Raw genomic sequence first — 27,252 nt, 5'->3', positions numbered from 1 at the left:
CGCACCTGCAAGTGCAGAAATACTGCGACGCCCCGCCCCAGCTGTCACTCCTTGTTTTCTTATTCCACTTGGCTTGGTGCAGTCGCTGCAAGCAGGTTGGCTAGCGCATTTCAATGAGTGCCAAACGCCCACGTATAAATGAGAGGTATGGCGACCAACCCGATCGACGGCGGCTGGGTTACCACTGCAGGAATGCTGGCCACGTTTATTGGGAGACTCCCCAGAGCTGTCTCAGCCTGCACTGTTTTTAGAGAGCAGAAGTTAGTGACCGTTCCTGCGGCGAGCGTCGGCGTCAGTGGCATAACGTAGCGAATGAGCACAGGTAAAGATGAAAGCGAGATGAAAGACGAGAGCGCAGAGGGGCATGAAGGATGCGAGGTGGAAAGTGGAGAGGGGGATGCAGCGGAGCCATGAGGCGCAAAGCGGATGAGGGTATGGCGAAAGCGTGAAAAGAAAAGCTTAGTGCGCCGACGATGGCTACGAGACATCGCGCCAGAGTAGTGCGCGTCATCTGGTAGGTCGGTCGGCGGCGAATGGTATGAAACTCGCCCACGTGTCAACTACGCGCTGGATCTCGCGACCTCCAGATTACGAAGGCCGTCGCACCACATTTCGCTCCGTTTGCAAAGTGCCGCACAAGACAGGTAGTTCGAGCCAACCAATATATCATCATCAGCAGCAGCAGCAGCCTATCTTATTTACAGTGCAGGACGAAGGCCTCTCCCTGCGATCCAATACATCGCGAAGCGAAAACACGTCGAGAGGGCGCTGAAAATTTGCATTATTCAGTATCCTAAGCGACCCAGGCCAGCGTTCAGAAAGTTATTAATTCGTAAATGCTCTCTTCCTGTGGCCGCCCAAGTTCGGTAATAATATATGAAGCATCAGGATTTACTGAAATCTTCTTTTACAAAACATTCCACCGCAAGGCATTTTTCTGAATTCTGGTGCAGGTACAGCCAGATAACTCCCGACATCGCTGTATTCTCCGATTAAGAACGCAAATCTGGCACACCAGCACGCCAGTCACGCGGCCACTCACCGGAACACTATTTCACTGCTCCTGATAGCACTTCGATGATAGTGAAGGGACAATCAAAGTGCGCATGCCGAATATCGGTGACAGTGAAGTTTCGAGACGAGGCTGTTTATTTAGGTTGCGCTGAAAATCTGGTATCGGCCAGTTTACAGCCCAGTGATGATACGACTATCCCATGAGCAGTTGACGTAAATAAGGTTTCAATGGACGTAGGTGTGTTAATCGACCACAGAAAACATTGCGCACTTCTACATATTGGAGCGACTCTTAATAGGAAACTGGCGAGGGTTTTAAAGAAACATTACGTTGCCCTGGACTGGGACGCCAGTTCATACGACTTCACTTGACAAGACTTGACTTCCCCTATGCACTCCTAGCTTAAAAATCTGTGCTGGCGACACTTTTTCTCGCCACATGGTTGGTTCTGCGTGCTTGTTCGAACGATTCAAATGTAGGCCTAAACTTTGTTCAGGGGTATGGTGAGCGGATTTCTTTTGAAGAGTGTTGGATGATTTTCTCGATAAAGAGGGCAACAGCAAAAACCAGCGCTATACGGCACAGATCCGCACTTGTTTTGAGCGAGAATATCATGGCAGCATCGCGTGCGAGTGTGACTGTGAGTCACGTCCATGGAGCTACGAAATGGGGAAGCCTTTGATAAAGGCAACATTCCTAGTTTGTTGACCTAAAGCAGATGCGTTGCGCGAAGCCTCGTTGAATTTATTGAGGCTCACACGGCGGCCCTCCTTAGTAGTTTTGAATGCGGGCACATTTTTTGTGGAACTGCTATCGCCAAGCGCACATGCTCGGGGAGTGCACGTCAACGTACACTAGCCCCGACACTTCCTCGGCCTAGCGGAAAGCGGCGCTCCGCCACCCGCACCTGGCCGGCCAACTCTGGGCAGTCCAGCAGGTCCGCGGAGAGGCCAACAGGCTTGGCCTGGCGGCCCCGACATGGGAGTCACCCGCTCTGCGCTACAGCGCGCCTTGGAGGACCTCAACAAAGTTTTTAACCAACGAACCAACTGCTGCCGCCGGCACCGAACCCTCAAAATAAATGGTCGAGTGATTTACTTCTCAATTAGACACTTACGACCATTCGCTCAATGGAATTTGCTTATACTCCGTTTTTACGGAAGACCAAAACAGGGTACTACAGGAACTCTTGGACGAATTGGAAGCAGGGTTCGCTCGCTCTACTAAGGTGAGCCAAATGCCATTGACGACGCAACAAATAATGAAATGCGACGACACATGTCCCATCAAGCAGCAGCCCTATTGTGTCTCACCGAATGGTTGTGGGGCAATTCAGCCAAACTCGGGGAAATGCTAGATGATGGCGTCATTCAGGTTTGGTACAGTCTGTAGCGCACCACCGTTGCATTTTCGCAAGGAGAAAGACGAGCGCTTCATTTCTCTGCTCATTATAGGCGCGCCCAGGGCGTTATGAAAAGGGTGTTTACGCCTGCCGCGTATCGATGACTCTTTGGAAAGATTTTGGCAAGCTAAGTACTTTTCGCCTCTTACTTCACAGAACTGCTATCGGAGGCAGATGAACGACACCAAAAAAGTAATTGTTTTCTTCACTCGAAATTGCTTTTACGATTTCAGAGCACTCCCTTTCAGCGTCTGTTTAACATCAGTAATATTCCCGGGAACAAGGAACATGTGCCTTGGCCATTGAAGCGGGAAAGGCGCCTCGTCTACAGTGATAATGTGGTTGTCTTTTCGGCAACATTTGACCAACAACTAAAGCGACCGCGGGAAGTTCTCCCGAAGCCATCCTATCAAATAACGTCACCTTTAAGCCTAAGAAGCGTCCTTTCGTCTACGAGGAACATAATTTTTTCGGACACAGAGTTAGTAAGAAAGGCATGCGTCACAATTCCCCCCAAAAACCTGCAGTTGTATCCGAGTTTCCGACACTTACCGCGAACAAAATCGCCCGGAGTTTTCTTGGCGTTTCATTGCTACCACCGTTTTATTGGCAATGTTCCTCTTGCATACTCTGAAAACGAGGGGAGCGTCGTCATCCCCGAATATTTACCGCGATATGCTCAGGCAAAGACGCTGCCTCTGGGCAATGTTTCGGAGGGTGCCTTCTTTTTCATACAGAACATCGGCCTGCGGCATGGCGCCCCATCGAACCTCATCACAGACCGAGGCACTACCTGTAGAGCAAAGCTCATTGAAGACGCTGTTAAAGACAGTCACACGATCCACCGAAAGACAACTATCCTGGAGCAAAGAGCTTTCAGCGGAATGCTGGACAAAACGATGAATGACATGCTATTTATGGAAGCCCAAAGTCAAGAAAGGGCCTGACAGATGGAATAGCACAATGGTATAAAGTTTGTAAACAGGGATCAGGTGCCTGAGAAAGGCTGGCCAACATTTCGATAGCAGGACTTATCTTCGTCAATGGCCGCCTCGTCATCCTCGGCATGTTAGTATTAAAGGGTTAGTGCAGTGACGTCACGTGCGGAGGTTGTCGGTGGTGGCTGGATAACCAGCTTCGGCTGGATAACCATCACTGCCGCAGCTTCGTCAAAGCCATCGACTTGCCGGCCTCCTGCCATCAGCCTTGACCGTCTTTGATATGCGAGAAGAAGTAGCCACTCCGAGGACAGCGCCTAGCAGTCCACTGCCATACTACCGAGTTATCCCCCCACCTTCGGAGGCAAAGAGGGGGAAGATGCCGACGATTGGCTCGTCCACTACAAACGAGTGAGCAAGTCCAACGGGTGGGATACAACCGCTCAGCTCACCAATGTGGTGTTCTCCCGGACTGATACCGCCCTCGTGTGGTGCGAGAACCACGAGGACGCGCTTGCGACGTGGAAACATTTTCTTCACGAGTTTAAAGGCGTGTTTTGGGGACTCAGTAGCCAAAAAGAAGCGTGTGGAGCAGACACTGTCGCAACGGGAGCAGCTACCAGGTGAGACATGCACAACATATATCGAAGTGTTAAAGCTGTGCACGGTGGTAAGTGCTCGCATGTCAGAAGAAGTTAAATTTGGACATTTACTGAAAGTAGTGGCTGAGGGCGCGTACAAATTTTTATTTGGAAAGTAAAGCAAAAGTTCTGTGTTCGACGTCATTCGGCATTGCAGAACTTTTGAAACGCTCAAGATGCGTCGGATTGCGCCAAAGTTTGGTCGGTTAGCAAATTTCACGATGGTTGCCAATGTGGACACGAGCCCTTGCCACGACCTTCCTTCGACCATCCGACAGATTGTACACGAGGAACTTTCCCGATGCGAAGAGATGTTGCATTCAACTGCTGATCCCCACGCCGTGTACACGTCACGTGACGCTATGCCGGCGCCGCATTCAGCCCCTTGGAAACCGATGGTTACCGCAGCGGCCATAGAGTACAACGCAGCCGAACAGTCGAGGATGACAACACGCCCTCCGACTGCACGCTTTGACCAACGCGCTCAACGCACGCCTCCTCGACGGCCGATGTATCGTCGTGACACACGCCACGAACCAACCCACTACACGAGGAAAAATTATAATATCCGCTTTATCGACGAACAACCAAGGTTTCGACATCTCCCGATGTGTTATTCCTGTGGTTTTCCGGGTAATATATCCCGGTTTTTCAACCAACGTAGGACCACGTGGTATGGCCAGCCCTCAGAGTTTTCTCGGCACTCCGAACGGCCGCACGGGGCCCCGTGGCCAGCACACATATCACCTGGCGACGAGTATTGACCGAAAAGCTCCCGGAATCGCTCCCCGGCATCTGACAGGAGTTTGACGCCCCCACCGCAACGTCGTGCTCCCCGTTCTCCCTCACCGCTGCGTCGCACCACGTCCCCTTCGTCACCGGAAAACTAGCTAGCGCGGCCGATGGTGGTGAGGTCGCTGGAGACGTGCTACTGACAGAAGTACCTCCTGTGTTGACGCTAAAAAACGAAGTGTGCGTTCTTGTAGATAATGTCCCTGTGATGGCTCTGGTGGACACAGGCGCAGCAATTTCGGTCATGAGTGTCTTTTTTATGGACGTGCTAGGGCAAAAAGGTTTTATTTAAATGGGGCGAAGATTCTATGGAGTGAGTGGCGAGCCGTTGCGACCTATTGGGGTGTGTAGTGCTGACATGTTTTTGGTAGGCCATGTTGTTACGACGGAGTTAGTAATTATTTCTCGGCCGACCCATGATGCGATTCTCGGCATGGACTTCTTGCGGAAGTGTGGTGCTACTGTCGACTGCCGCACAGGGAAGGTATTCATAAATGGTAGGATTCCGTCAGGAGTCCTGGAGAACCCTGTAGATCGCCAAACTACACTGTGTGTTTGTGGTGATAGGGTTGTACCTGCATGATCTACCGTTTGTGTGGTGTCTGTGGCGGCGCCGATTCCTACAGCTTCGATGCTACCGTGGAACCGATGCACATTAACTGTGTGATGAAGAATGTGTTGGTGCCACATTGTGTGGTGTCGATCAAAGGCGGACGCACTGGCTTATGGACCATAAATTGTTCTAAGGAGCCCGTTATACTACCAGGCGGCATGAAATTAGCCTTCGACAGGGAACAAGCGTCCTTATCAGTGGCTGAACTTGCAGATGTGCCGGAAGAACCTGATGGCCACAGTTCGGAAACGGCCCTTTTGTCGATGGTAAATAAATCACTCAACACGAGAGAACGCCAAACGTTAGTGGGTGTGCGTTTGAAGCACGGTTAGGTATTCGACTTTGCGCAGAAGGACAAAATGCCTGCAATCCCCGCGTCCCGAACATGCCATCTCATCAACACGGGCTCGGCAAATCCTTTTAGACAAAAGCCATATTGTGTTTCACCATCAGAGCGCCAGATTATCAACAAACAAGTACGCCAAGTGATGAAAAAATGAGTAGCACAAGAGTCAGCGGGTCCGTGGGCAGCTCCAGTGATCATTGTTAAAAAAAAAGATGGATCTTGGAAATTTTGCGTCGGCTATCGCCATTTGAATACTGTAACAAAAAAAGGAGGTGTACCCACTCCCACGTTTTCATGGCGCAATAGACTGCCTTGATTCCGCCTCTTACTTTTCCTTGGTAGATTTACGATCCGCCTATTGACAAATTCCGATGCATCCTGACAACAAGGAGACGACTGCCTTTGTAACTCCTGACGGGCTCTTTGAATTTATTGTTATGCCATTTGGACTGTGCAACTCTCCGGCAACTTTCAAGAGATTTCTGGGCACTGTTCCGCGTGGCTTGAAGTGGAACATCTGCATGCGCTACCTCGACAACGTCGTCATCTTTGGCCGCACCTTCAGCGAACACAACTCGCGTCTGGATAGTGTCCTGAACTGCATTGGAAACGCTGGCCTAGATTTAAACTACACGAAATGCCAATTCGGGGACCGCCAAACCCTTGTGCTTTGCGCCTCGTCGATGAGGATGGCATCCGCCCTGATCCCCAGAAAACAGCAGCCGTTGCAGCGTTCAGTGCACGGTGCTCTGTCAAGAAGCTCCACAGTTTTCTCGGGCTTTGTTCCTATTTCCGCCGCTTTATTCCTAAATTCGCCGACGTCCTGTATCCGCTGACATGCCTGCTACAAAAGGACGCCCCCTTTGAGTCGACTCCGGAGTGCGACTCTTCTTTTCGTCAGTTGAAGTTTCTGCTGACGTCACGACCGGTTCTTCAACACTTCAGTCCTTCAGCTCCGACTGAACTCCACACGGATGCCAGTGGCACAGGTATTTGTGCCGTCCTAGTTCAGCGCTACGGTGACCGCGAACACGTGATCGCATATGCAAGTCCCGCATTAAGTAGGCTCGAGCAGAGTTGCACTGTGACGGAACAAGAATGCATCACAGTAATATTTGCGGTTCAGTGGTTTCGTTGTTACCTGTATGGACGCCCCTTTACAGTAGTCACCGACTACCGCTTATTGTGTTGGCTTGTGAATGTTTGTGACCCTTGAGGCCGCCTTGCGCTCTGGGCGCTCCGACTGCAAGAATACAGCTTCACCGTCTCCTATAAGAGCGGGCGACGGCACGCTAATGCGGACTGCCTCTCGCGAATGCCACTTAGCACTACGGACTCTGACGCCGACGACTTGGATCACCTCGTGGCTTCTGTGTCGCCGCGTTTTGCAGACTTCAACAGTTTCAAAGCCGAACAGCGAAAACACGCTAAATTATTAGCGCTCTTCACCGCTACGACTGCCTCGACGACAACAGACCATTTCTGTGTACGTGATGCACTCCTGTATCACAAGAACTTTTCAAGCCCTGGCGCACGTTTTCTCCTAGTAGTACCAGAGAGCCTTGGTACAGTGATTCTGAGTGCTATGCGCGACGACCCTACGTCTAGCCATTTAGGTTTGGCGACGACGCTCTACCGGATTCAGGAACGCTTTTATTGGCCTGGAATGTGACAGTCTGTTGACGCGTATGTAGCCAGCTGCATGCAGTGTCAGTGCTCCAAACGGCCATCTACTGCTCCAACGGGTCTCCTGCAGCCGATCCCGCCTCCTAGCACGTACTTCAAAGAAGTGGGCATTGACTTCGTGGGCTCTTTTCCAAAATGAGCCAAGGGAAATCGTTGGATAGTTGTTTGCGTCGAGTGCCTCACGCTATTGCGAGACGGCGGTGGTGCCCTCCACTACTGCCACTGGCGTTTCTGCATTCCTGCTTCAATATGTCATCCTGCGACGTGGTCCGTCTCCCGTGATCATCAGCGACCGTGGACGACAATTCACAGCGGATGTCGTAGAGGAGCTGCTTCGTTTGTGTGAAACCCACTTGCGTCACTCGACACCACACTATCCACAGATGAATGGGCTTACGGAGCGCACCAGCCGAACATTTGTAAACAAGTTATTTATGTATGTTTCATCCGACCACAAGAACTGGGATGACGTACTGTCTTTTTATCATGTACGCTTTCAACACCGCCTAGCACGAGACTACCAGCTATAGCCCCTTCTTCCTGCTGTAAACACGGCTACCCTGCACACAATCGACATTGTTTTTCCTTTCTGTAGTCACGAAAATCCCACTGTCGCTGAGGCTCTTTGCCTTGCCGAAGAGGGTCGCGCTATTACTCGTTTGCGCACTTTGGCACCGCAGGACAGATCAAAAGCACGCTACGATATTCGCCACCATCCGGTGATTTAGTCTGGCTGTGGACTCAAGTACGAAAACGCGGGTTATGCCAAAAACTTTCGGCCACCTACGATGGACTGTTGGTTATTAATAAGGGACTAATGGAAGTCACATATAGCATATCTCGCCTCACGGTGAATGGTAGAGGAGCTGCCAAGGCCCAAGTGGTCTATGTCACCCGCTTGAAATTGTTCACGTCAAGACAAATGAGTTGACACGCCTAGCGTGCTTCGTCTGCCACGAGAAGAACGTTGCGCACGAAGAAAGCGAAGGCCGGTTAACGTGCTTGTGGTCCCGGGTGGGGGAAAGAATAGAACCACGCTGAGTTCATCAACCAGCTGGCCGCTCTTGCGCTCACCTTCGCGACCTAAAGTAGACAGCCCCATTCATCCGTAAGGGTGATAAACGGTCTCCTTCGCGCGTAAGAATATATTGAGCGCAAGATCCGCCTTTGGTGATGCGGGTGCTGCAATAATTTTGACGATTGGTTTGACAATTGACGTGGCTCCGGCACTTCTTGCGTCAGCAAGATGTGCCGGCAGCCATGCACTCCTAGTGCCGCATTTCAATCGCTGGGCACTGTTTGTTGGCCGCAAACCGCCAGCATAACATTTGTTTCGTTTGCGGCAGGGTGGTATCAATTCTCAATAAATTCGGCAACGATCTGGCTCTATCGTGACAAGTGCACCGTGTGACATCCATATAAGATTCGCGTATAGGATAGCACTCTCACAGGGGAAACGGGTCACTCCAACCCCTTTCCCCCTTGTTGTCGTTGAGCTATTTTCCTCTCCCGCTAGGACACGTGACTTCTTTTTAGCGAAGTCTGGCAACTATCGTACAGGGTTCGTATAAACAGCTTCGCTGTAAAACTCAAAAGAAAGGGTTTGCTAAAAAAAGTAGGCGCTAATTATATAAGGTTACATAGTTTACAGTCCTATATTTAGAGCGAAGCTCTTAGGCGCCCGTTCCTGCAGAGAGCATCGGCGTCGATGGCGTTACCGGCGTAACCGAGCAAACGAGCATAGCGAAAGGTGAAAGCGAACACGCATTTCAGATAGGGTAGAAACACGCGAAGAGGAACGTAGAGAGGAGGGTGTGGCGGTGATGGCTACGATATCTTTCTTAAGAAAGGTATGCAGAGACGGTAGCCAAATACTCATGACTTTTCTTATTATATCAGCAAGGCGTCCAATGTTTCCACAGTAGAAAACCGTAAAAGTACTTCCTATAAACAAATTATCCACAAAGAATGCGGTTTCATGTTACAGGTCGGCATCACTAACTGCCTTTGTAATATATTAGAAAACGTAACAATATAACCCAAAACTCTATACCTGGAAGAACGACATATCCTTTGTTCTGCCCAGCAGGTTTTTCGTTAGGGCCTTTCAACGATCACTAAACTTTTAGAATTAACACGGGATGTACTCCAGGTCGCTGATAAGTAGGAGCGAACTGATGCAATTTTTTTTTAATTCCTCTGAAGTATTTGACCGGGTTTCCGATAATAAACTAATAGGAAAATCATCGCTAACACTCAAAGATCCTCCCATTGGTCATAAGATTAAACAATACTTTAGTAATCACACACAATATGTGCAAAAACGTGACAGTGCACCTAGTTTAAGCCCACATTATTTATTCGCAATACTTATTGATCATTTGCCTCTCTCCACTAATGAAAACTCAGGCTTCATGCATCTGACTGCGTTACTTGCTAAGAAATCATACAATGGCGGACCGTATAATACTTCATGATGTGTAGGAATTTGTGTAAAAGTGGCTGCGATCACTGGATAATGTAGCCTAATCTTGGTAAATCTGCTTATGTGTCAATAAATCACAAAATGTGAACTTTTATTGTACTATTAAAAACCATCCCTTGAACAAAGTTGCTAATCACCAATATTTGGGTGTAATCAAGTTTCACGCTCGGTTAAGGTGAAGGACTGATGGTAAACAATCGTAATACACGCCGAATTAATATAAACACAACGTGCTTGGCAGTTTTACTTCGTTTCCATGGGAATGCTCACAATATTATTCATTTTCTTCGCTTAGAAAAATTCCAACAAGTGTTGAAATCTCAATAACTTCTGTCAATTTGTACGGCAGGAAATTATCTGAGAAAGATGTAGCATGCTCGAAACATAGAAAGTATCGAAAGCGAAGTGTCTTTTCGCACTGGAACCTAGGTTATGGTGGAATAATATTTTCATAGGTAATTATTGTTCGTTAACTGACTGATAAGGTACACTGGTACGATTGATTGGCTGACGGAACACCGTTGTTTGCATCCTTGTATCTCGCCGTCCTTTGTGTTAAGGCATTGGCCCATGGCAGAAAGAACGTTCTGTATAACTCGCCAGCCTTTATAGCAATCTAAATCCTTCGCCTCCATGGTCATGCCCGTCGTGCGAATTGCGATGTCACAGATAATAAGGGCCTTTCGATAGACTCCATTCATTTCTATCATCCTGATCCCCTGCCGCATCACTTATGAACAGAATGAGTGCGGCAAATTTGGCGGCATTGGTGGTGCTACAGGAACAGCTTTAGTGTTTCAGTTTGAGGATAATTCGTGGAAATTATTCCGACAAAAGAAAGAGATGGCGTGGCGCAAGTTTTGATAAAGTATTTGCTCTGCGTCGAGAAATCTCGTCCTCTAGCATGAATTTATCAGTAAATCTGTGCGAAATTTGATGTAAAATATTTGAATGTAGATATCACATCGCTTTGCGCCAACTTGAATAATTGTCGTGAGTAATTGTCGTGATGCAACCTTACAGGCAAAACATATGCAGTTGTCCTTGCCTTGTCTTATATCTCACCAGCCAGTAACAATTGCCTCATTTTTCGTTTTTGCGAAGCGTAGTGTGAAGTGTCATGATAAATGCATGTTCAACAAACACTATTCAGATGACACTGGGCATTCGATGAGCTTCAGCAACTAATGTTTAAGGTATTATCCATAATTTAACCACAAAGAACGCATACGAAAACTGTACAAATGTAGCCAGGCATATTGATGGGACGCACTTAAGTTCACATATATATTTGTTCAAGGTGCATTGTTCATTTATTATCCCATCCTTCACTACTACAAAAGGAACTGCTACGTCGCTCAAATGGTCCATGCCGATTCTGATTTAACCAAAGAGTATGGAAAGTGGCGAAGTGAGTATATTTTTTTCTTTTTGTATACCGAAACATCTTGACAAAACCTGCGAACATGATCATGTGTCTCGATAACCATTTTTAATTCTACACGCCCCATATACACTTTACCCTTATAAAACCAATGTGCAAATGCATTGAATGGTGACCAAAGTGTACTAGAATATGATCGAGTGGACAGAACGGCGCTTTCCAGTACCGCGGCAATAAAAAATTGGCCGAGGCGCTTCGAGCGATTTGGTTCGGTGAGGAAAATCATTCTGGGACGTCTTTAACGTGCTTCCACTGAGGGCGCCAAGCACGATCGCGTCCGTATGCTGTCATCTTTTCTTATTTCAACAGCAAAATATTAGTAACTTTCTTTTGCAACATATTGTAGCGAAGTGACGCAGCTGTTAGTGTTCTGACGCATCAGCTCACTAGGGAGATGACAATAAACGGGGAGGAGCTCCGGCAGGAGGAAGTGTGGATCCGCAGGTAGGAGGACGACGAGAAGTAGCATTCGAACAACTAGGTTTGTTAACTTGGCATTTACTTTAGGTTTACACTTTACACATATTTACATACAAAACGATGACAGACCGATCGTCGACGGCCTGCCTGACCAGCCGTGTCTCCCGTGGCGAAGTTGCGCCGTGTGCTGCTGTCTCCTTGCCCTCTTCAAAACTATGCGGATCATTCCTTAAATGAGTTTCTGCAGCATCCAAGCGAGCCGCGGACCGGTGGGAGGCGCAGTATCATTCACGACTTTGGTATCGGTACCATTTGCTCGTATGGGTACTGCTAGAAGCTGACTATCTGACATAGTGCATACTGGACGGCCGGGCTGACTCCTATAGGGCCGGCCGTTCTCGTTTCCCGAAGGGTTAGGCTTCCCACCCTTATTATCGTTGCGCTCTCTCTGTTGGTTTCTGTGATCTCGAACCCGCATCCAGCATTTGTGCGCGACGTGACCTATGCGACGGCACAGCTGGCATCGCGGACGTCCGTCGTTGGCATGGATATTTCTCGCTGGCCAATGCACTGGAAGACGACGTGCATCTTCTTCAATAGCCTTCAGGCGGTCAGATAACTAGGCTATAGAGTCCGCGATCCTCTTGAAGTCCCTTTCGCGTAAGGTGGCCTCTTGCGGGCAATGACGCTGTGCCGTAGTGCAGGTAGCGATACATGTCGGAGGTGGTTGCAGTGTTGCTACTGCGGGTGTCACTACGGGGGGAGGCGTATTCGTACCACGACTGATGGCCGGCAAAGAAATGGGCACCGATCGCTTCTGGTTGGTGGGCACGCGTCATCAAAGCAGCCCGACTAAAACGCTGCAGCATTTGCAGGAAAATTGAACAACTCTCCGGATTCGCGATTATTTTCTGTTGCACTTCCGGACGCAGGCCGCGCATAAGGTGCCGCCACCGCTCCTTTTCCATTATGGATCGATTAATTTTTGCACACAGCTGCACAACATCATAGTAATAATGTCCGGGGAACTCTGATGGTAGCTGGGTCTGGTGTTGCAGCCGCAAATATGCGATTTCGATTGAGTGGCGACTGGTGAAAGACGTTTCTAGTAATGTCTCCCACTCTTCCTATGAATTAGGGGCACCCGTTAAAATTTGAGTGGTGTGCCCGCTTTTTGCGTTCTCATCCGATGCCAAATATACAAATGTTAATTTCGTCCCTTCTTCCCAGTTGTTCAGGGAGGCTACGTGTTCGTAGCAAAGCAGCCACTCGGAGATTGATTCTTCGGGCTTGCCTCTAAAGACTGGCGGTCCAACGGAAAGTTTAGCTTGAGGGTTGGACATGGTAGCGAGAACAGTTGGGGGTTCGGTCATGGTCGAGCTTTTAAAGCTAGGTTCCTGAAGTTTGTTGTCATGAACCATGATATTAGAGCATAGACGTCGCTATCCATTTACCTACACCAATTTGTAGCCAAGTGACGCCGCTGTTAGTGTTATGAGGCACCAGCTCACCAGGGAGACGATAATAAGGGAGGATGAGCTCCGGCAGGCACAAGTGCAGATCCACAGGTAGAATGACGACGAGAAGTAGCATTCGAATAACTAGGTTTATTAACTTGGCATTTAATTTACGTTGTGCACATATTTACATGCAGAACGATGACATGCCGATTGTCAACTGCCTGCCTGACCAGCCTGGTCTCCCGTGGCAAAGTTGCACCGTGTGCTGCTGTCTCCTTGCCCTCTTCAATACTACCCACGACGATGAGTGGTTTTAAGAAGGAAGAGATAAGTACAGCGCCGTTACTGCCTCTCGTGCGAGGGTACCTCCAAAGCGCTGTACGTATGGGGGAGAGGGATAAAAAAAGTAAAGGAAAAAGAGTGGTGGATAGAGGGGAGAGGAGCCGAACAGCAAGGCACGTTAAGGAGGGCGCAGCGGCTACCGCCATTCGTAGAAGTCGGCGCCGTCCAAGTAGTCGAACAACGCCGTGAAGGCGCGCCCGACCACGGAAGAGTGAGCGGACGGGAACAGAAGTACCTCGGTGCTGTCATACGGGTGACCGAGTCGGTGGTAGGCGGTCGTGAGCAGGTCAAGTCCAGCAACCTATGCTGGGCACCGCAAGAATACGTGCTCCAGGTCCTTCATATCGGTGCACTTGACGCGAAAAGGGCTTCCGGTACCTTGAAGGCGATGTGTCCTTTCCGCGGTTCGGTGGCAGGCGATGCGGAGAGGACGCATCAGTGCTCGGTCCCGTCGGTTCAGGCCCCCGTGCCGCAGCAGCTTCGGAGGATTGCCACTGGCGACGGGGGGGGGGGGGGGGGGGGGGAGGAGGTCCGGATGTCTTGCGCATAACATGCCGGCCACGGTGTGACAGGCAATGTCGAAGGCGTAACTACGCGCGACCGGAGGACTGGCGCAGTGTGGGCCTCCTTCGCGAGTCAGTCAGCTTCCTCGTTCCGGTCTATGCCAATGTGGGAAGGCACTCACTGGAGAACGAGGTCTTATACCGGCTCGCAAACGCCTTCCAACTTCCACAGGAGGCGCTGGATCAGCGGGGCGCCGTGTTCCGTCCTGGCCAGCATGTACAACGCCCCACGGGAGTCCGTGAGGATTGCTGCCGGCGGGAAGCGATGCCGGAAGGTCAGCTCCCCCGCCAAGTCGATAGCCACAAGCTCCGCGTCGGTGGACGAGACCGCACGCAAGACGCGGCACTGGCTCTGCGCTAGGATCTCAGGAGCGACGCAGGTGGCCGCGGCCGCACAGTCCCACAAGACGGAGCCGTCCGTGAAGACCCGCACTTGGCCGGCTAGCTGCTCATCGATGGTTGCAGCCGTCTCCTGCTGCAGCGCACAGATGCACATACCTTAAATGAGTTTCTGCAGCATTCAAATGACACGGGACCGGCGGAAGGCGCAGGCACCAATGACGTATTTCGACCAATCAGGCAGGCCGACACCATCTAATGGTCGCGTAAACACTCCGCATGCAATATCAATTCGCCCTTAACTAATCAATTTTTGACACCCGATACAGCCGAGTGTGCGAAGAAGGCGCGACATGTGCACGTAGTGACCGTCAGCTGCGGTGAGGTCGGCCAGGTGGGAGCACATGCCCGAGGCGCCGTCGTTGTCATTTCATCACAGAGGCTTACCCCGCACTGAGGAACCCACAACATTCGCGGAAAGAAAGGATTCTGCGGTATGCTCTATTCGCGACAACACAGGCTATATTATTTCGGCGTCGAATATGTTGACCAGCGTCACATTTTTTATTGGCAAGTGTTACTAGCATTCGTGATGATACGCGCCTCTAGTCTGGGTTGCTGGCTAGGGTTTGGAAAGCGGACTATTTCATTCCACAATGTTTTTCCTTTTGTTTTATTATTCCAACTTACCATTAGCGCGATATGTCTCCATTTCGTTAAGTTCTGCTCTCGCAACTTCAGTGTACTTTTTTCAGGCGAGTAATACTGAAATAAGGCTCATAAATAGTTTCGTACTATTTAACCCTGTTACAAAGATTTCGAGTCTCCGTTTCAAACTATACCGAATTTCCAAGGGGGTCGAGTTTTAAGCTATACGGAATATTCGTGTACCAAAGTGAATTCCTCCGTATTGCAGAGTGTTCACTGGTAGTGCTTCGTTCAGAGTACTCATTTTCTGCCAACAGCGCAAATCGAGCTGTAAGTGCAACACACACAGTCTCATCTGGCATGCCACGAGAGATTGAGATTTTGCGCACATACTGATTTTAGACGATGTGCATGTCTATTTAGATAACTTGCAGGCCCCTCTAAAACACCAAAAGGGTAGAGGTACACCAAAGTATACCGCCAGGACTGGTCCCTGGGCTGAGCCCTGAGCGTGCCTTGGATGCACATCATGCACGCAAACACGCCCTCACACACACCATCCTCATTGGCCCACCCCTGGGACCGGCCTACTTCGAACTTTGATTCCCGAATTACCTCGTGGGCGCCGTAATGATCCCGCGCCGCCCGGTTTATTGTAATCTGAGATGCTCTACGGAGGTCTCCGCTTGCCGATTACCAGTGTCTTTCTCGAGCAGCAGTTGTAAAAAAAAGATCGTGTCCTTTCGCGGTAACGGGCATATCAGTGCTGTCAACTTCCGGATCAACGAAATGTCCACGAAGATTGAATATCGAACGAGACCGAATCTGTAACCAGGGTCTAATGTCGAACGAATAAGAATTTTAATGAGGATGAATTGATAAGAATGGCCACGTGGCCGTGTTGGTATCAACAGATTTTTAAAAGGTACCTAAAATGAGAGACAAAGACAATATATCTTGTCTCTATTATTTCCCTTGTTCGTTGTAAGCGCCTCTTTTAGAATCATATAGAATGTTCAAGAGACATAATGCCTAGCGCACTTGAGCGTCCGAACACTGTAAATGAACACTATTGGACATTCCGCCGTGTTGGCCATTCGGGCCCTAAGTGTATTCAGTTTGCCTGTTTGGAAGTTTGCGGTTCTTTTCTTGGATGCCTGTGACACTCTTTTCAGGCAAGTAAAACAATTTCAGCGCGAATGATTCGTCATTTGGCGATTTTATGATGCCCTGCTCCTACAAGACTAAACGCAAATTTTCACCTTGCACGAATAGTTAAGTGAGCATATGTAAATCACAAACAGCTCATCAGGTAATGAAAATTCATAGTGCGTCAAGTCTGAGCATGAGAACATTTAGGCATAAGACAGCAAGCACTCTCATGTGCAAATATCTAAGCCACACAAGGAATCTAGCGTTTACGCAGTCAATTGACGTAAGCAATTGCAAGCACCATCAACAGAATACAAGGGAAGATTCCAAATACATACATTTTTAGTAAACTCAGAAGTAGGCGCACAAAAGTATCAACATGCTAGTTACGTTATATGCGCCTATGCGTAGTTTACGTATTCCGCGGTATTTATTACCGTGTTTAGTCTTTTTAACTCCAGTAAAAAAAGAAAGTGCACAATAGGCTAAAATTATGACACAACCTATTACTCATTAATGTTGACGTTGATGTAATTCCCATTCAAGCAAAGTAGTCACAAACCACTTCGCCAATTTTTTTTTTCACTTCTGCGTATACGACCTCTTTATATTTTCTATTACTTAGATCTTTTTTCACTTCTGTGAAGTTCAACTTTCCTCGTTAAACGCATGCCATGGTCCCATTCTGTTTGCATCACTTCTTTCTCTTAAAACGTTTTGTGCGCAAACAGGGACGAAGAATAGAAGAAACACAAGGACGAGCGCTTTCTAAGAAGTGCTTTTATTTTTGAAGAAACACCTGCATAAATACCCAAAGATCTGCGCGATCTACTGAACAAAGCACGTCTATAGCGCATATATTACACACAGATCTGCGCTGTCAAGTCAAGAGAGCACGTCTATAGTTCATATAACACTTGTGGCTTTGGTCCACGTCTTTTTATCACAAGTGTTATATGTACTATAGACGTGCTCTTTTGACTTGACAGCGCATATCTGTGTGTATTATATGCGGTATAGGCGTGCTTTGTTGACTAGATCGCGCAGATCTTTGGGTATTTTAGCAGGTGGTTCTTCAGAAATAAAACCAGTTGTTACAAAGCGCTCGTCCTTGTGTTTCTTCTATCCTTCGTGCCTGTTTGTTTGCGCACAAAAAGTTTTAAGATGAATCTGTTCCAACTAGGCTGGTTCGCAGGTATACTTCTTTCTCGACACTCGATTTTCATGCTTCCTTTTTGACTTCTCTGCAATTGATTTCTCAAATTTTCTTTTGCCGACTTTTTCATATCATGCCGCTGCTTTGCTTGTTTATCTGGGGGCCTTCCCAGGGCCACGTATAATTCTGGATAATTTCATCAAAGAATGGTGGCATACCTACTGTCGCATTCTTGTTTGCTCATATTCAATGGGCGACGTTATCTATTTGACCACATGGCCAGTTGTATAAGTTCCACAGGCTGACTGCACAACTGTGGCTGTGACTGGACTCTTGAACAGAACTGCCATGGAAGCTATTGCAGTGCTCGCTCGTCTCAGACTGGCTCCCATTCGGCAAGAGAGCGCTTAGCTTGACATTATCTTAGAAGTTTTGAAACAACGTGAACAAGGCAGGTCAATGAACCAGGATGCTGCGGTAGTGGCACGAAAGTTATGATTCTATGCAAAACCTTCGCAGACCACAGCAAAAGATGACCGTCCTTCGTAGTGTTATACATCGCGTAATAACTGCAAAACTACGACGGTTCACCGACACGGCCATCGAGTTACTGCTAGTGATACTACCGTCTCTGAAATCCAAAATCATGAAAGGGGCTCACAGATGGAATTGCGTACTGTGGTATAAAGGTTATAAACAAGGATAAGGTGCCTCAAAAAGGCTGGCCAACGTTTCAATAGGAGGACCTATTTTCGTCAAAGGCGAAGGTAGGTCCTCCTATGGAAACGTTGGCCAGCCTTTCTGAGGCACTTTGTCCCTGTTCATAACCTTTATGATACACTGTCTCTAAGAAACGAGAAGGAAGGGGGTTAACCAAGGGGCCCGATTTTTATTACTCATATCATCAGAAGCCAACAAACACTGACGCCAAGGACAACATAGGGGAAATTACTTCTGCCTAATGAATTTAAAATAAAGAAACGATAAATTAATCGAAATAAAGTGGATGAAAAAACAACTTCCCGCAGGTGGGAACCGAACCCACAACCTACGCATTACGCGTGCGATGTTCTACCAATTAAGCTACCGCGGCACCGTTTCCCCATCCACTTTCTTGTGCATTTATTTGTCCTAGTAGAACCCTGGGAGTATTAGCCAGCGCCACCACTCACAGACCTTGGCGGCGGACGTGGAACGTCCTTCTTACCGCAGGCGTCACGAGAACGTGATCTTTCTGGGTCAAGGCAACTGGTCAATAAACCCACACGTGCCACCTGAAGACACCAATGTTGCCGGATTCGAGACCCTCGTTATGTAATAAGAAGGAAGGGGATTAACCGAGGGGCCTGATTTTTATTACTCATATTATCAGAAGCCAACAAACACTGACACCAAGGACAACATAGGGAAACTTACTTGTGCTTAATGAATTAAAAATAAAGAAACCATAAATATAATTGAAAATAAATTGGATGAAAAAACTACTTGCCGCAGGTGGGAACCGAAACCACAACCTTCGCATTTCCCGTGCGATGCATTTAATTAATGAATAATTTCCATTAATTTATCGTTTCTTTATTTTTAATTCATTAAGCACAAGTAATTTCCCCTATGTTGTCTTTGATGTCAGTGTTTGTTGGCTTCTGATGATACTGTCTCTCAGAGTAACAGTGTCGCGCACAGGGACCCTACGAATTTTTCCAGAGTAGGACGAGTCGCGTTTGTGAGCCCATGTTATTTAGAATTTGGTTTTCGCCCACATACAAGAGAAATGTCCGACCGGGTGCTACTTAAATTGCAAGCCATACATGCTGCCCATGAAATCAATACATATAGTACCCAAGCTCACTAGAGTGGAAATTTCCTAAGTCTCAGTTAGTGAAGTAAAACACGTACGCAGGCTACAAAAACCCCCCTGATCTGTCAACAAAATCCACAAATTCCAGAAGGCCTCACATCTTACTATCGAGCTGCAGTCGGCGTACAGGCATGGTAGGAATTGTTTAAACCCCAAAGCAGACCAACTGGCTTGATCGTCTTCCTCATCTAATACCCCAGTATTTCATTCGTCAGACAGTGAATATATTGCAGGTTCGATCACATACCATATGGGGCCTCGAGAGAAAATGTGTCTTAAATTTGCACATGAGCTTTGTGTAGCTTCCTGCTTCCGTCTGGTGGATGAAAATGTTTTAGTTTAACCGTTGGTTAAACCAAACCGAAACAATTTTTTTCTAGCATCAGTTGTCGGTTTGGCCCCACGAAACATGGCTGGCATTACGGTTCCCGGCGGTGATTGCTTTATTTTGTGCAGAATTTTCCAAACAGGTATCAGGTGCTTCGGAAAGGCTGGCCTACGCTTCAACAGGTTGTCTATTTTCTCGATGGTGGCGTTCTCATCATCGACAGGTCAGTTTTAACAGTTTAGTAGGGTGACATCACGTGCGGTCGTTCTCCGCTGGCTGTAGAGAAAGACATAAAAATGAACATGAGCGCTGTCATTTCACGTTTCCAGACATGGTTACTAAGACGATGGGAAAAGAATGGGAGAGTGGGAGTGCGGCCGCAGAAAAAGAAAGGACAGAGAGGGCGGCACGGAGAGGTTGTTGTGGGGAAGATAGCAGGGGCAGCTTTCAGAAAACTGAACATAAACCGAAGGCATCGTTGGGGCCGTCCCTGCCACTAGAGAAATTATAAGCGAGGTCAAGACAGCTAAGAAACTTAAAATCATAACTGCCTCAGACAGTTGAATCATCTTAAATCTTAGTTTTCGGAATGAAATTCTCTTTACGAAAAAAAAAGAATGGTAGCATAGTTTTTTGGCTAGTGGATAAGTACGAGCACACATACACCAAAATAAACCTGAACACTACCTTAAACTAGACAATCGTCCAACATTACCATCCACACTGACAATTACCAACAGGCCAAAGACACTTTTTACTAACGAACTCACAATCCTGTTTGAATTAGAATTTGTTAAACCTAGCAGCAGAACTGCAGGATGATTCGACCACATTCAGATAATTGATAAAATTCTACGCACTGAAGAATACATCGCTAATGTTCAGGGCTGTTCGATAGTATCAAACGGCAACATGGCGACACACAGCTTCTCCACATTTTTTAACCATATTCTTGCTGATTTCTAGTGATCCCCTGACAGGGCGGCCTCAACGTGGGGCCTACAGTGTAAGGCCAATGGCCGGGGGCATAGAGCGCCGCAGCATAAGATAACTTCCTTGTTCGGGGACCAAACGAAGACTGTCCTATTTCAGCAGAGGTGAAAGAGAACGCGGCGCAGTGCTCTTGCAATGTTGGGCGCGGCGTGGTGCTAGCGGCCACAGCAATCCGAAACTGAAATTGAAGATATGACATCACCTCTCCTTTAAAAGAGAAGTGGAATATGTTACCTCGCTTATAAAGCCAGATTACTTAAACACACAGAAATGACTTGCACACAAAAAGTAGGAACTGTATACGTGACGCAACTAGCAATGTTTTCTAGAGGACCCATATCATTTGCAGAGCAATGTATATTGACAATATTCAAGTTAATGCAATAGAAATGAAGGAACCTACATCCAGTTTCATGGTAACTTTAAGGATCTTGTGAATATACAATGCGTTAAATACCGTAGCACTCAATGTATTTAGTGAACTGGATTCCTCCTTACGGATTAGAATATTCAAACTGACAGTATTACTCAAGACTGAAAGTATGACTTGCATCTTCCTATCGGAGTTGCATACTATGGGCAGTATTATACAAGCGATAGCAGGAACTATCAAATTTCTCGAATAGAAAGCACATATACAACTACATTGAAAATGAGATTGAATTCTAAAATATATCACGCATAACATTGTTTACATAATGCATGGATGTTCACCTACACTGCAAACAAGTTGACATAATTTTGTGGACTGCGAACTTAAATACGACATGGATGTACCCATTTTGGGTAAACAAAGAAGCGAGGCTCGCTGTCTCGCAGCGAACCTAAGCCGTGAATGACGGTCCTCTGACCGTGGATGATGTGGAAGGGTGCGTATTTCAGGTTTATATTGGGGGAATCTTCAAAGAAAAGCCCCCGCTTCAAGAATACTATTTGACCGAAGTGTCATAAAGAGACAATTTTGGTGTAAACCGCCGAAGTCCTATGAAGGTCATTTACTGTAGCTGACTTGGAGGTGTGGGTACTGCATCTTTATACTGCAGGAACCGCCCCCCCCCCCCCCCCCGTTTGAAGGATGCTATTTGCTTAACCGTTATGTAGGACAATATATTTTTGTCATAGAAGCAATTCTTACAGAAGGAAGAACCCTCTGTAGAGCCTAGAAAGGAAGAAGTACTCGTTTACCGATCAAGTTTATTAGGTGCTAAGAACAGCAAGATATACTGACATACTAATTATAGCAACCTGAAGGATCTCACCAATATTGTATAAACCATAAAGGAGCAGTCCGACAGAAAAAGTTGGATGGAACATTCCCATGCCAACGAAAACTGTACAGCTATTATAAGACATAATCCTTAAATCGCACCTGGGGTTGTCTACTTCGAGTAGATGCACGGAGAAATGATTGTAGTTATGCAGCTATCAGTTATCATTACTCGTAGTCGTAGATAGGCTGGGATTATGTGCATCGCTGTTGTGAGTTCCTTGAGGAGCCCTGTCTTGGGACGGTGTGACAGATGGAATGCCAACAGATTTCTCTGCAGAGCATGTAATCGGTCGAAGGGGTAAGACAGCAGGTAGGAATGGAGTATGTACAGTACAAACTTTACCAGTAGAAATCGGAAGAACAGGTAGGAACTAACAAGGTTTGGGTAGTCACAGTTTTCAAGAGAATTCTGTCGTACCTGATGTTTCACCAGTTTAGAAGCATTGCGACGATTGGCGTTTTGAAGCTAGAAAGTATTTTATACTATCCTGCAGACCAGGCTGGCGAGATACGTACTACAAGGCCTCCTGGACGAAACTGAGGGAGTTCTATCGCGTGCTGACAGTATACGTACGTGTTGACTTTTTTCTGTTTTTGTAGCATTTGTCGTTGCACTTCCTGGCGCAACTCAAGAAACACAAATTGCTGAGAAATTCTAGCCATGTTTACGACATTGAATGAAGATCTCGCTGTATGACTATGGAGCACTATCGCCGCAGAAGCACCTGTGGTCATATGTGGAGAATACCTATAGATTGTGATGTATTCTAGCACCGCAGAACTAAGGCTTCTTGGTTCCAATATAGCAACCTGTACGAGTTCTTTCAGGACGCGGTTGAGTCTGTCTACCTAGCTATTTTGCTGCGGGTAGTAAAGACAGGAAATGCTCAATGCCACAATCTTTAAGGAAGTTTTCAAACTAAGCAGGAGAAAAATGTTGTCTATAGTCGGACACAATGTCATCAGGAAACCTTTTTCTACTGAATAAAGAAGCGAGAGAATAGCTGATAGCTTTGGACGTGACTGAACGCATCAGGGCAACTTGAAGAAACATGGAATGATAGTCAACTATGACTAAGGCGATACTATGGAGCTCGATTTATACGACCTATAATGCCTGTGGGTAATTTTTGCCAAGTTCGAAGAGGCCATTCCACAGGCTCAAGGGTAGCGAAAGAACATATCGTGAATTTATCTGCTTGCTGACAAACAAATCAGTTTCCTGCAGATTTATCAGCTTGTCTATGCATGTGAGGCCACCAGTACATGCCTCTGACTGAGCTTTGCTTCAGTGATGCGTAAATGACCTTCATGAGCAATAGACAGAAGTTTCTGATACAAGGACGCAGAAGGAACGATAGCTTCTCCTCGGTGACGCAGATTATTCACGTAGGATAATTGAGACAGTACGGAAACAAATGCCTGCAATTCCAGTAGAACATCTGCAGCATTTCTCCATCCTTTGACTACTTTGACTAGTTGATGCCTCTTAGTCCAAGTTTTGTAATGGTGACACCCAAAGGGCCCTGATAAGCAAAGAAGAGGAGTTTTGCACGCATGGAAGCGGGAGGAATAATGCGATCACTTCAGAGAAGATTATTCGCGTGGGATAGTTCAGACTGTAAGCATACATACACCTGTCATATTGCGGCAAATCAACAGCATTGCTGCACCATATGAGTACTTTATCTCTTATAGCCTGACAAGGCGGGTCAGCCAGTGCAGCTTTCTGGAACTCTTCTTTTGTAATGCATACAGAAACCAAAAAGATTACCTCCACATCTAGAACTGGTTCAGATTCTGCAGAAACAGAAAGGCGCGACATTGCATTTCCTAACACATTTTCATCACCCTTGCGATACTGACTGTCGAAGTTAGAGTAGAGGAGTCGAGCACTCCATCGAGGAACTCTTAGAGGGCGCTCTATGGAAGATAACAATGCAGCAAGAGCTCACTCACCAGTTTGAAACGTCGACCGGCAGCCCCTTGGGTAAACATGCCAATGTTCACAAACAAAAAGGCAGGCTAATACATCACGTCGTGTACGGAGTGCGCTTGCTCTGCGGGGGTACGATACGAGATGCGAAAGCCCCTGTAAATAGCTCATTTCTGCAAATTTGCTGAAGGACGGCTCCCAAGCCAATGCCTGAAACATCTGTCGCTGAAGTCATGGGTAGGTGCAGTTAAAACATGCGCAGTAGAAGACGCGAAGCAAGTACTCCGAGAGAACGGTAGCACTCTAGGTCAGCTCTTGCGATTTTCGATGTTTTCGCCGCGCCAACTTCAGCGACTTGCATGATTCCGGCCGGAGTGGGTGTGGGAAGGTATTAGAATGACGTAGACAGCACCCTCTATGCTGAACCTTCAATTATTCTCCTGGGAGAATTTTAGTTTCCCCATAACGCTCGCCGACTTAAGTCTAACAAACTTAGCTCGAGCATGGCCTCCGGTAGGCCTCGCGCCACAGCAGTTGCTCCCTCGACGTGCCCAGTAGCCCAACGACATGCAGTACGAGGTCTAATGAGAACTTATCTCAGAAATAGAATGGTCGAACGGCCGCGGAAGTAATCTGGCTACATTATTCAAGAACTACGCGGCCACGAGATCAGGACTGAAGGCAAGGAAACTCGCTGTCTGAGTGCGGCGGAAGAGAGCTCGTACGGCAGGGAATAGAGCACATGGAACCCCAAGCAGCACCCACCGCCACAAGGCTGACGCGCACCGCTACCGAAAATGCCGGTGGACGCCATCCACATAGTGGGACACCCGCAGTTGCCCGTCGACGTCACCATGGTGCCACCATGGCAGCTAGACAAGGTCCTGCTCAAGGCAGCCTCGTTGCAATCCGGCGTCACCTATGGACGCATCCCATCAACAACACTTGCACAATGAGCGTCGTCGACTCTCTGCGTCCCCGTGCCTATCTCCGCATCAAATCTATCAATGTGGGCACTCGCACCATCAGCCTTCACGTGTACCCTCCGGATGACGCCGTGCGAGGCATCATGTTTCACGCATTCGGCGATTTCTCGGACGAAGGTATACTGGCCGACCTCCAAGCCAGCAACCCCGACGTGGCTATTGTGAGCGGCAGACGCAAGGGTCTGACTAGGCACCTGGTGGTCGCCCTCACAAAGAACACCCTCCTGAAATGAACATTCTATCACAGCAACTACATCACATCCTACCCACTTCACAACCTGGTTGAGTCATGCGACAAATTGTGGAAAGTGGGTTATCGCACAGGCGTATGTCCTTTGCCACGCAAGCAGTGGTGTCACCGTTGCGGCGGGGACGAGCAATTCCCACCCAAGCCGGGCGAAGATCCTACATGCATGCCACGCGGCGTCGCCTGCGTCGAGGTAGGCAACACTAGCAATTCAAACCGCAAATTACACTTCGTCAAGAAGCCACACACCCCTCAAGCAAAGCAAGCACAAGAACCTGCCCGGGCCACCCTGCGCAGCCCGTCCCACATCGGCACATCCAGCGGCCGCTCACCGCCCCTCCGAGCCCGGTCCACGTCATTGTAGCCGTTCCAATCCAATGGACAACCTCAACACCCAGGCGACGTTCCCGAGGCCGCCGTCTGAGATCTCGCTCAGCCCAATGAACCCCCTCGGCAAACCGGCTCTGTTCGTCCAGTCAAGGTCTCGGAGAGCCGCCCAGAATTGTGACACGGTAACAGCGACCCCCGCCGTCGCTGGCATCTAACTCACAGGTGAGAGAGTATACCAAGGCGAATTCTGCCTTGACAACTCAGAGTTCGGCCCAGGAAGCCTAAAATTCCGCTCAGCAGTCCCAGATAGCTAAATTAAGTAGCGTAGTGAAAAATGTTATCGACACTCAGAGAACCAGAGTACGCCGCTCATCCAAGAAGATGACGGTTCAGAAGCCCGAAGCTTTGGCGCCAATCCCTGTTTTTGTCGGTAAATTCCAAACGTCCCCTTTATATGTGGTGGAGTTTCCTGGTTCCCTAAAACCCTGCATCTCGGCAGCTGTACCTTGCCTCCTGTTTCTGCAATGGCCACGGAAGAAGAGCAGCCGGTTGCTTCCCTGCTTCCGACTCTGGTCTGTTCCGGTACCGTTAGGCAACGTGACCCTGCTTTCCTCAGCGGAGCCGACGACCAGGCCTTGGAGGATTGGCTTGAATCATACGACCGGGTAGGCAAGCACAACAAATGGGACGACACGCATAAGTTCAACAATGTGATATTTTAATTGACTGAAGCCGCCAATCGGTGGTTCAGAAACCACGAGACTGACCTTACTACCTGGTTGGCCTTCAGAACGAAACTCATTGAGCTATTCGGTCGTCCAGCCGCTCCCATGTTGTGCCGAACTACGTTTGCGCAGTCGAGCTCAACAACATGGCGAGGCCTACTCAAGCTATGTTGAAGATGTGGTCGGTCTTTGGAAGCGTGTCAACCCATTAATGACAGCGGCCGACAAGATCAAACACATATTGAAATGTGTCCATGACGACGCATTTCAGATGCTTTCCACCAAGAAAGCGAAAACAGTAGCTGATGTTATACAACTGTGTCACAGCTATGGCCAGCTCCAGAAGCAACGCGACTCCACTTGCGGTTCCTGCTTAACCGAAGAAACCATTTCGGCTTTAGCACCTCCTAGCATTGAGGGAGACCACTACGTGTTGACTAACGAAGTTAAGCAGTTCCTGCGCGAGGACTAACTAGACAGAGCTCTCGCCTCGCACACATCCACACCGACATCCACACTCGTATCACTAACACAGGAATCGTCCCCCACTTCCTCTAGCGTGGCACCAGAATCACAAAGCTCAGACCAACATAGGCAGCCGCATCCACTGCCTCGCACCATACGGATGCACACATTGCCGGAGCCGCAGCATTGGCTATCTGCGGTCTAGGTTGGTTGGTTGGTTACAAACTTTATTTCTACTATTTACAAGAGAGCTGTGAGCTCAGCCCTAAGGGCCCAGCCCTTACAAAGTCTTGGGGGCGGTCCCTAGTCCGGGACCCCCGTGGCGTCTGCAGCGGCTTTGGCTCGGGCCACCAGGGCACGTTGTTCCTGGAGGGTTGAGCAGCCGAGCAGGGTGGCCTCCCAGTCCTCTCTGGTAGGGTGGGGGTTTGGGGGGAAAGCAGGGTTGGAGGGGCATGCCCACACCATGTGGTATGTGTCCGCAAACACCTCCCCACAGTGCGGGCACTGCCCAAAATGCCGGGTTGAAGTGTTTCAGCACCGCCGGGCACAGTACTGTATTTGTGTAGAGACGGAGAAGCCAGCGCTCCTCCGTCTTATTGAGGCCTTTGCAAGGGGGGAAGTATCGGCCGTGATTAAGCTGATACAGCTGTATGATTTCTTTAAAGGTGATTG

Source organism: Dermacentor andersoni, chromosome 2 (assembly GCF_023375885.2).
Source record: "Dermacentor andersoni chromosome 2, qqDerAnde1_hic_scaffold, whole genome shotgun sequence".
NCBI classification, from domain to species: Eukaryota; Metazoa; Arthropoda; class Arachnida; order Ixodida; family Ixodidae; genus Dermacentor; species Dermacentor andersoni.
This window is presented reverse-complemented; position numbering follows the sequence as displayed.